General features: G+C 38.3%; 1 long non-coding RNA gene across 1 annotated transcript; it reads right to left on the bottom strand.

The window, feature by feature from the left end:
• Positions 1-9,750: 9,750 nt before the first annotated feature.
• On the bottom strand, positions 9,751-13,745 carry LOC145795449 (uncharacterized). The gene is made up of 2 exons (XR_014336411.1): positions 13,307-13,745; positions 9,751-10,100 (listed from the first exon to the last, which is right to left on the bottom strand). It is a non-coding gene; the product is annotated as an uncharacterized LOC145795449 (long non-coding RNA).
• Between the last annotated feature and the right edge of the window lie 295 nt (positions 13,746-14,040).

The following is a 14,040-nucleotide window of genomic DNA, read 5'->3' as shown; positions in this document are numbered from 1 at the left end:
TTGCTTTTGATGGTTGGTTTTAGAGCATGTTTCAATTAGCATACTTATGCTTCGCATGTTTGCATACATTCGTCTGTCTTGCATGCATCAGGCTCGGCGCATCATACAAATTGTATTGTATTTCAATACCGATTTGAATACATGATTATCAATTGTTGCATTTCACATGCCATTTTAGGATAGCCGAGCCTATCTAGTTGCATTTTCGCATGTGTTGCATTAGCCATCTTAAACATGAACTAGGATCACGCGTGATTTCTAACTAGTTCCTTATTTTGGCTCGGAGTACACTGTGAGTGTTTACGCTTTAGCATACTGCATGTGTGTTATTGATTGCCATGTATAGCATACTTGCCATGAGGCTAATTGCTTATGTGATATAACTGCCTGAATGCTTGTGGGTGAAGGTTGAATTGCTTGAATTGGAACAATTCATTGAAATCCTAGATTTAGCCTACTTGCGAGTAGCAAGCTTCAAACCATTTTCAAACAAACGAATATACGATGCTTTGTTCCAAATTAAGCAAACTAGTCTATACTTGTATGCTGTGCGCATCACGTAGTAAGATTAGCTAATTAACCAGAATAAGAACACATGTGTTTTCAAAAATAAAATATCATGTTTAGTACAAGCCGATCTTTGATCGGGCGAGCGGGGGTGCTCATTGCATGACCTTCTCCTCTCATACCCAAGTTCCCGAGCCCAGACAACTTTGGTGATGACGAACACGTGGCCTTAGGCACGAGTCAGGGTTTCCTAAATTTCCCCAATAAAATATTTAGGTGGCGACTCTGTATCTGGCAAAGCAGTCCATGTTTGGCACTTTTTTATAAAAAAATTAGTTTTCCAAAACGATTTGCTGGATTTGAACTCTTTGGTGATTTATCGGTCTTGCATTGCACTTTGCGAGATTAGATTCAGAACCGTGACATTGAGCTCGAACTGTAGTAGCTCAGAACAAAACGAGTTTCGCGCCCCCTCGCGAGCGCGGATATCGGAGAGTTCCCGGGAGCGCGTCTACACCTGTCAACCTCTTCAGCCTAGATCCTTATCTCGGCTGAAAAGAGATAAATGTTGGTTATTCCGGCCAACCTCTTCATCCTAGATCCTAATCTCGGTTGAAGAGAGATAAATGTTGGTTATTCCTACCAACCTCTTCAGCCTAGATCCTTATCTCGGCTGAAGAGAATAAATGCCTCGACCTTGCTAGGATGGACACATTCCAAGTAAGGTCCTGTGAAGGATTTTTTGTATAACACCAATGATGGAGAGAGCCAAAATTGTTGTGACTTTGCTTTTATTTTGTTGGCCTCTTTCTTCTCTTCAGGTAAGATGCCGTCTTTTAAGAATACTATAATGGGATCTATCCATGAAGGGCCTAGTTCGGCACAACATACCTCAGCTATTTCGGGTTCTTCAATGCTTAGTCTGGGTAGGAAGTCGATTAGTAATGGATGTGGGATAGATGTATCTGCCATTGAGGCAAAACCTGCTAGTTCGTCTGCTCTATCATTTTCTTCTCGGCCGATTTGTTCTATCCGTACTACTTCGAACTTCATGATCTCCTTTCTGACCAACTCTTGGTACTTAGCCATCCTTTCATCTTTTGCCTCGTAGTCGCCTGAAATCTGGTTTACCACCAGCTGGGAGTCACTGTAAACCATTAGCTCGGTGGCCTTCATGAAAAGTGCTAATTTTAGGCCTGATAAAAGCGCTTCATACTCCACCTCATTGTTTGAAGCTGGGAAGCCAAGGTTGACTGCTTGTTCCACTATTAGGCCATCTGGTGAGATGAGGACTATACCAAGTCCTGCACCGTGCCTATTGGATGCTCCATCCACGAAGAACTTCCACATCTCTCTGACGAATAATTTCCAGCAAGTAGAGGGGTCGGATAATGTCTTGGGGTCGTGTGTTGCTGATGTTTTCATCCAAGTCCATGCCAGCTGTTGGTGTGTCTTCACTATCTGACTGCCTCAAGTTTTTACTTGTTGATGGGTCTTTGCTGGAAAAAACATGGTCTGTCCCTTCCTTGTTGTCTTCAATCCTGTAAGGCTTGCAATTTGGTTGGGCATCCTGTATTAGGGGCTGCGCAGATTCAGCGGCACTTTTCCCCCTTTCTTCGGTTGCGTCGGTCAAGTTAACTGGGCAGATGTGATGGCTTCCTTATGTAAATTCAGCCACAAAGTCTGCTAAAGCTTGGGCTTTTATTGCAGTTATGGGTTGAAACTTGATATCAAACTGTCCCAGCTCTACTGCCCACTTCAAGATTCGTCCAAAAAAGTCCGCCCTCTCAAACAAGGCCTTTAATGGGAAAGCTGTTAGGACGATTATGGTGTGGGCATGGAAATAGTGCGACAACTTCCTTGAGGCCATCATCAGAGCTAAGGCCAACTTTTCTAATGGTAGGTACCTTGTTTCAGCGTCCAGCAAGGTTTTGCTAACATAAAAGATAGACAGGTGTTGGATTCCTTCCCCTCTGACCAACACTGCGCTGATTGCATGCTGTGAAACCGCCAAGTATAAAAAGAGCTCTTCTCTTGGCACTGGGGTTACTAATAATGGAGGAGAGGTCATTTAGTCCTTCAGGCTCTCTAAGGCGTGGTCGCATTCTTCGTCCCACTTAAATTTGGCTTTCAAGGCTTGGAAGAATGGTCGACATCTGTTTGACAATCGACTTATGAACCGATTAAGTGCAGCTACTAGGCCAGTTAGATGTTGCACTTCTTTAACTGTGTTGGGCCTCTCAAGATCCTGGATTGCTTTGATCTAAGAGGGGTCTGCTTCTATACTTCGGTTGGTCACCAGGAAACCTAAGAATTTGCCTGATCCAATGCCGAATGCACACTTGGATGCATTTAGACGCAATTTATTCTTCTTCAGAATCTGGAACATTTCACCTAGGTCCCTGAGATGGTCCTTCTCATCCTTGCTTTTGACCACCATGTCATCTATGTAAGCCTCCATTGTTCTGTCTAACAATGGTTTAAACATTTTGGTGACCATCCGTTGGAATGTTGCCCCTGCGCTCTTTAGGCCAAAGGGCATGACCTTGTAACAATACAACCCTCTAAGTGTTGTAAATGATGTGACCTCCTATTCTGGTTCGTACATAGCGATCTGATGGTAACCTCTATACGCAAAAAGGAAGCTAAGTCGATTGTGTCCTGCCGTCAGGTCTACTAGTTGATCTATCCGTGGGAGGGAAAAACTGTCTTTTGAGCATGCTTTGTTGACTGTTTTGTAGTCCACACAAACATGCCATTTTTCGTTCTTCTTTGGCACTACAACAGTATTGGAGATCCACCTGGGGTAGTGCACTTCTCTGATGGCTCCTGCCTCCAGTAAGTTTCCCACTTCCTCCACCACTATCTCCGCGTGGTGGAGTGCTGATCTGCGGGTGCGTTGTATAATTAGTCTGGCAGTTGGGTGGACATTGAGTTGGTGACAGATGAAGTTTGGGTCAATGCCAGGCATGTCGTATGGTGTCCAGGCAAACACTTCGATGTTAGAGGTTAAGAATTCCATGACCTCTATTCTCTCAATGCTGGACAACGACGAGCCAAGCAAAAAGAACTTTTCTAGGTTCTTTTCATCTATCCTTACCTTTACCAAGTCTTCCACTGCCTTCTGTTCGGCTGCCTTGCCAACATCTGCAAACAGTTCATTGCTCTCTGGCTCTTCCACAATTTGTACAAACCCTTTTGCAGCACGACTTCTATTTATTGTAACGAAACATTACTTCAACATGATTTGGTCTCCTAAGACTTCTTCAATCACGTCGGTTTCGTTGGGGAATCGTAATGTCTGATGGTAGGTTGATGCCACTGAGCGCATGGCATGCAGCCATGTCCTTACCAAGATTATGTTGTAAGTGGAGGGGACTTTCAACACCCAAAATTCCACCTGTTTTGTCATGGTTCCTGCCTTGACTAGGAGGATTTTCTTGCCTACTGGCCACTCTGGCATCGAGTTGAATCCAACAAGAGGAGATGTTGCGGGTGCCAAGTCTTTTCCTCTAATTTCAACTGTTTGAAGGTCTCGTAGTACATTATCTCACATGAGCTTCCTTGGTCAATTAGAATCTGCTTGATGTCAAAATTTTGACGTGCAAAGTCACCACAAGTGCGTCATTGTGAGGGCAATGTAGCCTTGCTAGATCCTTGTCTGAGAAGGATTTGACGTTTGTAGCCTCTGTTCTGCCCTTCTTGATAGTAGGCTGTGCACTTAATACCTCCCTCAAGTGTTCAGCCTTTTTTATCATCCCCCTGAGTTCACATACTCGCTCAGGTTCGATGATCCCATGTATGACATTAATCACGCCTTGGGGTGGACCGTCATCTAGCATCCCGTTTGGTTTGTTGTGGTCTTGGGGGGCTGGCTGTGTCCCTCCTTATATGTACTGGTCCAAGTGTCTAGCTGCCACTAACTCCTCTAGATATTGCCTTAATGGCGTGCAATTTTCAGTGCGGTGCCCTTTTTCATCATGGAAGGTGCACCGGGATCTCTCATCATAGCCTTTTTGTGCTTCTCCCAACTTGGCTGGCCATTGGCCGAAAGGTTCGTTGCGTATCTCACTGAGAATCCGGTAGATAGGTTTATTGAATACTGTGGTAATGGCAGTGCGGACTCTTAAGTTCCTTTTTTTTGGGTCCTCTCTGTTGGCTTGCCTGCCGCACTCATTCCTGCTTGGCTATTCCACCGTGTTGACTTTCGCTGTAGTCTTTTTATCTTGCATCGCTGTTGTACCAGATTTTGCTTTAGCACGGACGCCATCTTCCTCTACTTGGATGTGTTGATGCACTCTCTCTATTAGGGCCTCCATCGTGAGGGGTGGCATCATTGTTATTGAGTCCCTTAATTTGTTTCCGACTGGTAAACCCCGTTTATATTGTGCAATGACGAGATTGGTAGGGCAATCCCCAATCTGGTTGAAGGTCTCCCAATAGGGACTATTGTAAGACCTCAATGTTTATTTTTTGCCCATGTCAATGGAGAGTAGCTGGTCAATCTCCAATGGTGTTTCGGTGTTCGTTCTGAATCTAGTCACGAACGCCTCTGCCAATTGTGCCCATGACGCGATGCTGCCTTCTGGTAGCCTTTCGAACCAAGTTAAACCAAGGTCGCCAAGGCTGGATGGGAACAGGATATACATTAGGGCCTTGTTTCGTCGGTATACTGCCATAACCTGGCGAAAGTGGCTTAAGTGCATGTAGGGATTCGTCTTTCCCTCGTAAGAAGTGAATTTGGGCTAGTGGAAGCCTGAAGGTAGTTGTGCGTTCTCTATTGTCGGAACGAATGGCGAGCTCTGCAGCCTTGCTAATACCTTATATGCTGGTTCGTAAGCAAGGCGCGGCATTGGCATCCCTACCTTGACACTCCCATGTGTCCTAGGGGCCAATCACTGTAGTGCTGAAACTCTGCGTGGGTCGCGAGCCCTGGTATCCTCCTTCTATCGGGCCCTTTCCTCAAGCACTGTCCGTAAATCTGCTGATCTGGGCAACTCCGTGTGCCTGGATGTCGTCTGGTGCGTGTGTGAGGGGCGATAGTTGCTTTCCTCCGTGTATTACCTTTCAGTCCTTGTTCTTTCAGACATGGAGTGCCGAGTCCTGGAAGTCCTTGACTGAGTATTGCCTGTTTTGAGGCTCTTACTTTCTGCTTACAATGGTGTGGTGTGTCTGTCACGAACTTCTGAGTGGCGAGGGGGCGTGTTGCCTCTGCGCCCCTCTCCTGTCACCACCCTTTTCCCTTTTATCTGGTGCTTCATTGTCTCCATGTCTGCCGCCATCTTCCTAATTAACTCGTCTTACTCTCTTACACAATCCTCCAGAACTTGAGGATCCAGCCTCCGCTTCTGTCTTTCTGGACTTTAAGAGCGGCGGGGGCTAGTGCCCCGTCTCTCCCTCGCATACCTCCGGGAGTTCCGTCGCTGAGGTTCTAAATCCGCCATGTGTGGATGGAAGGTAAACCCTCACGCCTCCCACCCCCCTCCGGGGTTTTCCCATCAATAGCAGATTGCGGCAAGTCTTCATCGTGCACCATTGCTTTCAAATAAAGAGGAGAACTTAATCAAGAGGTTTTGTTTGTTGTCTACTTCCCACAGATGGCGCCAATTGTACGAGCACGAAATAATCTTCTTGTATAATCCTGTTGATCAAGTTTGCGCTTCCTCCAAACGTCGTCGCTTTACTCCCTGAAAACACAAACGTGAACTAGCCGGCAGGTGTGTACCTCTCCGATGCCTAAGTCAGCAAAATAGACCAGTAGACAAAAGCTCTGTGTATTCGAGAATCAAAGTTGTGGTACCTGTACATAGGTTATGTTATGAGCTTTTATAGATTCCACGTGGCACAATCGTAACAGGACTCTTACTCCTCAATGTAGAGTCCTCCTAGGAATCACATTTGTAAAAGATAATACTTATCCATTAACACCCTTATCATTGCTTTAACCAAGTGAAATGGTTTTACCTCGGTAGTATGACAAAACGACCGAGCTAATATTGCCATGCTTAAGCGGTAGATTCTACCAAGCTTCACCTAGCTCGGATTTTCCCTTCAGCTTCCTATACCTCGATTCATCCCTTTAGCTTCTAGTACCTCGGTTCGGTATACTCAAACTCTGCTATCTGAGTTATTTAAGACCGAGCTAACTAGGCCCAACGGCGAAGCCTACTCCACTTAGCCCACAGCTCGGCTCACCTTCACCCGGTCCTAGCTCGGCCCAGATTTGTGCTTTTTACCCTCTCACATATATATACATATATATATATATATATATCATATGGTAGAACACCCAAACAAACCATTTGCTCTTTTTTTTTTTTTTTTTTTCTCTCTCTCTCTCTCTCTCTTCATCGACAACCACCATCGTCCCAACTCCTTTGTTGCCGTCACTGATCACACCACAACCATTACCACCACTATGATTTCGGCGAGGATGCTAGTGTTTTCGATCTCTCCAGTGCCGATTTGCTTCGATCATAACCATTGCCTCCACGACGAATTTCAATCCCTCTATGGCGGCGCTGAGTCGCCTACCACGGCTCCCTTGCTCTGGCCGTGACTCTGCGACGGTGGCAACGGCGGCGAGACTGAAGATCGACGACAGAACAGAAGCCAACCTTCTCTCTCTCTCTTTCTGCATCTCTCTTTTCTCTTATCGCCATCTCTTGTGCAACACCGTCGTTGCCTCTTGTACAGTGGCTCCGACTCTTCGTGAGATGCACTTCCTTACCAGATCTTTTCAGTTGAGAAATTTGCAATAGCTCTACAGATTTGCAACAGTTATGTTGTTTAAAAGAAAAGAAAAAAATCCATAGAAGCTCTCGGTGAAACACAGAGAGAGAGAGAGAGAAGAGAGAAGATTGCTTCTACGCAGATATGTTGGGAGCTTGAAAATTGCTTCTACGCAGTTTCGAACATGGCACAAACTTACCCACCCTTCAAACTACTGTTCCTCCACCTTTTTCAGCTTCTGTTTTCCGTTTAAAAACCAACGTAAACTCATTTTTTGAGTTTACAATTTTTGGCCAAATTTATAAACTGATACCAATCATTTATAACCTTAAAAAATTATCAAACAAGTTTTTATGATAATTTTTTGATTTTTTGTAAATATAAACTATAAACTGAAAACTGAAAACAAAATGGTTATCAAACAAGGCCAAAATAGTCTACATTACTCAGAGTTAACTTTTAACAGTGATATTTTAAAGATGTAAGGATATTTCGAGATGCAAAATTTGTACATGAAAAATGAATTGAACAACAATTTATATGAAAAATGCTATGAATCTTATTTAAGTATTCTGAATTTATTCCGAATGGATGTTATGTGATTGAAATTAAATTTGTGTAGTATAAGGTCTATGTGTAAAATAAATCTGAATCATAAAATGATAATTTTAAATAATTTCTGAGTAAAAACAATTTAGCATGTAGCATTACTGAATTTATACACCATTTGATGTGACATATAATAGTTTAATATTAATAGTCACTATAATATTTTTTTTAGTTCAATGACTTTGAAACTGCCACAAAATTACTCATTTAGTGATATTTTTTAGTCTTATAGTATTTTGAACAAGTGTCATTTATATCCATATCATAGTAGCTAGTAGTGGTACCTCAGTGACACTTGAAAGTGCTATTATACCATTAAGGTTAAAGACTTTCAATGACACTTTGATATCATGGTAGATATACTAGGCGCCACTAAAGAAGACGTAGTGACACTTCAATGACACTTGTAAGTGCCATTACACCATTAAGACTAAAGACTTTTAACGACACTTTGATGTCATGGCAGATGATGTGGTCGTTTATGCACTAAAATATTCTATTTAAACTAAGGTCAAGTTTGACAAGCTGAAAAAAAGTTAAAAAGTCAAAAGTTACTCAAAAAGTTAAAAAGTTATCACTATTCACCAAAAGTAAAAAATTACTGCTGCACAACTCCCAATCCTAATTTTTCCCCACACACTAATTTATACATTTTTTAATACACATTTTTCCATAAAAAGTCAAAAAATTAGCCCAAACATCCATATTTTTTTCCTCAATTTTTAGTCTAAAAAGACAAAAAGTACACTTATTTAGGACACAAGTGTTGGTTTTGAAAATAATAACACTAAAACTAATTAAGACGATAAAAAATAAAACAAATAAAATAAAATAAGAAATTTCTTAGGGTTTTGAATACACCGCTAACCTTATAATTAGGAGTTATTGTATTAGTTTTCAGAAAATTATTAATTTGAATAATATAATGTATCTTGATCAGAAATATATCATCAAGCGGATTTGTATATTAAAATTCGAAAGCAGGAATCATTTTCGCTTAGGACAGATCGTCACCACTAAACTATACTAAACTACGGTTGATACACAACTCATCTTACTGGGTATAACTCGTTTAACTATTTTAATACACAATAGTAAAAATAATTGTATAACATGATTTGAATAAAATATTTATTGTACAAAAAGATCTAAAAGTTATACAATTTATCTAAATTAAATCAAAATAAAAAATACTAAATATAATAAAACTCCAATTACTTAGGGTTGGTTTGAGATGCTTTAAAAAAGTACACTTTTTGACTTATTGGCTTATATGGGTTGGGTTTGGGTTAGGTTTGATGTGATGTGTTAGAGATGTGATGTAATTTAAATAAGATGATGTGACTTAAATAAGATAGTGATTTTTTGAATTTTTGTATTATTTAATGGATGCCAAACTTGACTTTAGTCAGGATTTCATCTCTACCGTAAAAAAAAAATATTAATTCTACATAATTATAGATACACTACTCTAATATATGGAAGAGAACTCGAATTATCTTTCTCTACCCTCCTTTATGGAGCTCTCGAGCTCTCCTCATATATATATATACTAGCGTATGCCCGTGCCTAAAGGCACGGTACAATTAATGATGAGATTAAAATATAAATCAAAATTAGAGAGGAATGTATTCAAATTAATAAAACTTAACACATAAATTGCAAGATCAATTCCACCAACAGAAATGATGATCAAGACCTCAATTCGATCAACAAACTTGAAGATATATCACTCTTGGAACAAAAATTTGGCTATCATTAGAATTAGAATATAACCCGTGCCTTAAGATATATCACACCTGGGCCAAAAAAAAAAAAAAAAAGTGAAAAAATACCAAATAGAAACATACCAAACAAATAAAACTACATAATCATTCTGTTTTGGAGAGGTTGTTTTAGAATTGGGTAAGAGAGAGAGTAGTAGAATCTCATATAAGCTCATCATTTAATTTTTATTTTTTAGACAAACAAAAAAAGAGATTAGTTTTTGGATATAGAAATGGTAAAGACTAAGAAATTGACTACAGAAAATATAACACACATCTATTCTGGAGAGGTTGATAATGTGGGTGGTTGTTGTTGTTGCAGCGGCCGCGACGGTGGAGGTGTGTTGGTGTTGGGGAGAGGACGCGAGGCAGAGGAACACTGCAGAGACCATGATATTGACAGAAGATGGTGAGGAGGATAAGGCCGATTGACAAATTATGAGTTTGGCTATCGTTAACATTCTGCTTTTATCATCCATGGACATGCTGCACCACAATTCATGAAAGAATGAATGGATATCTTATGCGGCAGAATGGTAATGTCATAGCGATCTGATATGAGGAGAGGCTACTTCCATGAAAAGTAAAGCATGAATAGGGATTTTCATTACAATAAATACTAAGTCATGATTATAAAATCAATCTAATTTTTCTTATAAAAAATGGTTTCCAAATTTTTTTATATAATAAAATATTCAAATTATAAAACCAGACTCATAATAGACCGGCCATACAAAGGTCTTAATATTTTCTTAAATTGATATTTGAATAAGACTTAAACAAATGTATTTCCTTGTGTATGAGTATGACTACTACCTCTCTTTTAGTTCAAAAGGGAAATAAATGAAAATAATGTTTCCAACAATGATTAAGCAGTTAAAAAGGAGATATTAACTTCCCGGGAACAGCTATTATATGACTGCTACAATTTTTTAGTCACGAAAATCTCATATTTGGCAACGAAATTCTTTGGTCGGCAAAGAGTAACCCAAAAAATATGTATGGTCTTTGACAACTAAACTTTCTTTTGTCGGCAAATAATTGTATACGACGATCAAATTAAATTTTTCGTAGCCTAAAATATAGACTATCACTGGCTAACAGGTTTTTGGTCACCTATTACTTAATATGTAGCACTAAATTTTTTTTAGTCGCCAATAAATAGCATATCTCAACTAAATTAATATAGTAGCTAAACTTCGAACCAACGCCGACTAATATATTTTTTAGTCACCAAAAATGACACTTTTGGCGACTAAATTTATTTTGGTTGCCAAATTTAGTCGCCAAATGTGTAATTTCTTGTAGTGAAGGAAACACAAACCCATATCATCCACACACACATAAAGAATTACATGCCTAGAATCAAACCGTGACAAAATTGGGCTTTCAGCATGTTTAACTACTAAAGATAAAAACACATTAGCATGTTTTGTAGACCAAAAGAGAAATAGTTGTATAACCTAATTAGCATAATCCACAAATCTAAAAGTAAATATTTGAAATCCAATACACAAACTGAAGGAAAAAAGAAAAAGAAATCTCCCTTAAATTAGCAAAAACTTTAGTCTTCCCTGGGGATCGGTTAGTGCCCTGTTGATTTCTTTTTCAAAATGTCACTCAACAAAAGACTATATGATAATAATTATAAAGGAAACATGTCATAGTTGAACAAAAAGATAAGGAATAAGTGTGCGTATATGCTTTGCTAAAGAAACAACAGGAATTCACATGTAAATGAATAAAAGAAAATCCAAACTGAAATCAGTAAAAAATAAGAAAAAATAACACTTGCCCTCAATGAACACATTATCACTCTTAAAAAAAAAAAAAAAAAAAAAAAAAAAAAAAAAAAAAAAGAGGATAAAGCAAACAGCTTATACATTTTCATTCATAAACCATTGATACATTTTCAACCATTGATACATTTTCAAAAACCTTTGTGTTGGCATTGAAACAAAAAATAATGTTCATAAACACTCTTCATTATTTTTAAATAATTATCACTGACTTGTAACTCATGAAATCACTACCTATAGTCTTCTTCAAAATATATGTAACTCAAAGAATCCAACCCCCTACAATATGTCATTCACAACTCGAATATACATAAATCTGCATTATAATATAAGGAAAGAGTAATTATACCAATTGAGCTGAACATAAAGCTTCAAAATCACTTGCTTTGGTCTCTGTCTTCTTTTTTTTTTTTTTAAATATTTATTCTATGTCAATAACATAAAATGTACAATATGAATTCACTTTTCTCTTACCTAAAATTGAAGTGAATTCTGAAGTATACAACCGAAACCCTATAAACTGCTTACAATCAGTCAGCAACTCAAATCTACATAAAGTACCCTTTTTTTAGCAGTATAATTAAAAAGAATTCTTTCTCAAAACACCAACCTTCCGTTTTAGCTCATTAACATAACAATTCTAAAAAAAAAATTAATAATAAATAAAAGACAATGACCCAAAATATGATACGACATTACAGCATATTCACTTTTATTATTCTTTTTTCAATCACAACTCAAATCTACATAATATGCATCATAATTATAACATACGGAAAGAGTAACAATACCAACTGAGCTAAACACAAAGCTCCAAAATCACTTGCTTTTTATATGCCAATAACATAAAATATGCGACGCCAATTCATGTGAGTTCGAGGGTATCGAATCAAAACCCTAGTAACTCAAATCTACATAAAGCTTCCTTTTTTGTGCAGTATAATTAAAAAAATCAAAACATAAAGAATTCAATTCATTCTCAAAACACCAAACTTCCTTGTTCGCTCATTAACATAAAAATTCTCCATTGGAAAAAAAGAAAAGAAAAGAAAAGAAAAGGACAATGACCCAAAAATCAATACGACATTACAACTTCAACATAAATGCAGACTCACTCCAATTCTATGTCAATAACATAAAATGTACAATGCGATATGGCTTTCTGTAATCTAAAATTGAAGCGAGTTCAAGGGTATCGATCAAAACCCTGGTAACTCAAATCTTAAAGCTTCATTTTTTCCTTTCTTTTTTTTGTGCAGTATAATTAACAAAATCAAAACATAAAGAATTCAATTCATTCTCAAAACCCCAGCCTTCCTTGTTAGCTCATTAACATAAGAATCTTCCATAAACAATAATAAAAAAAAAAAAAAAAAACAACAACCCATAAATCAGTACGACATTACAACATTAACCCATAAATCAATATCAATATAAATGCCTACTACCTCCATTTTTCTTTTTTCAATCACAACACAAATCTAAATAAATATGCATTATAAATGTAATATAAGGAAAGAGTAAATATACCAATGGAGAGGAACACAGTGCTCCAGAACCACTTGTTTTGATCCTAGTTGTCTTGTTTTTGCTTTATAATTCTATGTCAATAACATAAAATAAAATGTACAATTCAAATTGGCTTTCTTGAGATTAATAAAAAAAAATTGAAGCCAGTTCTAGGGTATCGGAATCGAAACCCCAGAAAACGCTCGGAAGCAAACATGTATTCATTTTTATTTTTATTTTTCACTCATAAAATTAAAAAAAAAATGATTACCCCATTCTTTATCCCAAATAGAGAGAGATGTATCTGTGAAACAGGTTAAAATAAAATTCTAAAGCAAAAACATTAATAAACTTTGCTTGGAGAGAGAGAGAGAGAAAGCAGACCTTAGAAGATTCAAAGGGCTTGTGGGAATTGGGTTTCCAGAAACCGATTCCACTGAATCAACTCGTTGCCTCCTTCACAGACTCGAAAGGCGCTGACGTGTCGATTTCAGCCCTCATCTTCATCTTCTTCCCCGAACCCAGTTCAGCTTCGCTCTGTCGATTTCAGCCCTCTTTTTGCTTCACCCCCAAGCGAATCTGTCTCAAGTGTTTCCGAAACAAATTGGGTAAAGCAATCTGAGTCCTCAGCAGCCATTGAAACCTCAATCCAAAACCTAAAACTTGTGGATAATGAACAATGATTGTCCCAAACAGAGAGAGATGTATCTGTGAAAGAGAGGTGTATTCAAGAACAGAGAGGGAGAGGGAGAGAGAGATAGAAAGGGAAAGTGGAGAGGCAGACGTGGGTAGGTGACGATGCTTAGGGAGAGAATTGATGCTTAGGCAGACGTGGGTAGGTGTATTCAAGAACAGATGTATCTATTGATCTCAACCGTTAATATATTATTAGAATTGATGTCAACCATTGGATCAAAATGTATCTCACATACATTTTGATATATTTTTCAAAAACTTTTGTGCCTTATTATATAGATATATATATATATATATTTCATTTCAACTTAGCTTTGTTGGTCTTTTGTTGACTTCAACTTGCAAAAGAAAATAATAAAACAAATAATATAATATTATAATGTATATAGAGATAGATTGACAGGGATGGCTGGAATTTTTCT

Source organism: Camellia sinensis, chromosome 1 (assembly GCF_055761805.1).
Source record: "Camellia sinensis isolate YWXY chromosome 1, ASM5576180v1, whole genome shotgun sequence".
Classification (NCBI taxonomy): Eukaryota; Viridiplantae; Streptophyta; class Magnoliopsida; order Ericales; family Theaceae; genus Camellia; species Camellia sinensis.
The sequence above is the reverse complement of the archived record's forward strand: the minus strand, read 5'-3'. Positions and strand labels throughout refer to the sequence as shown.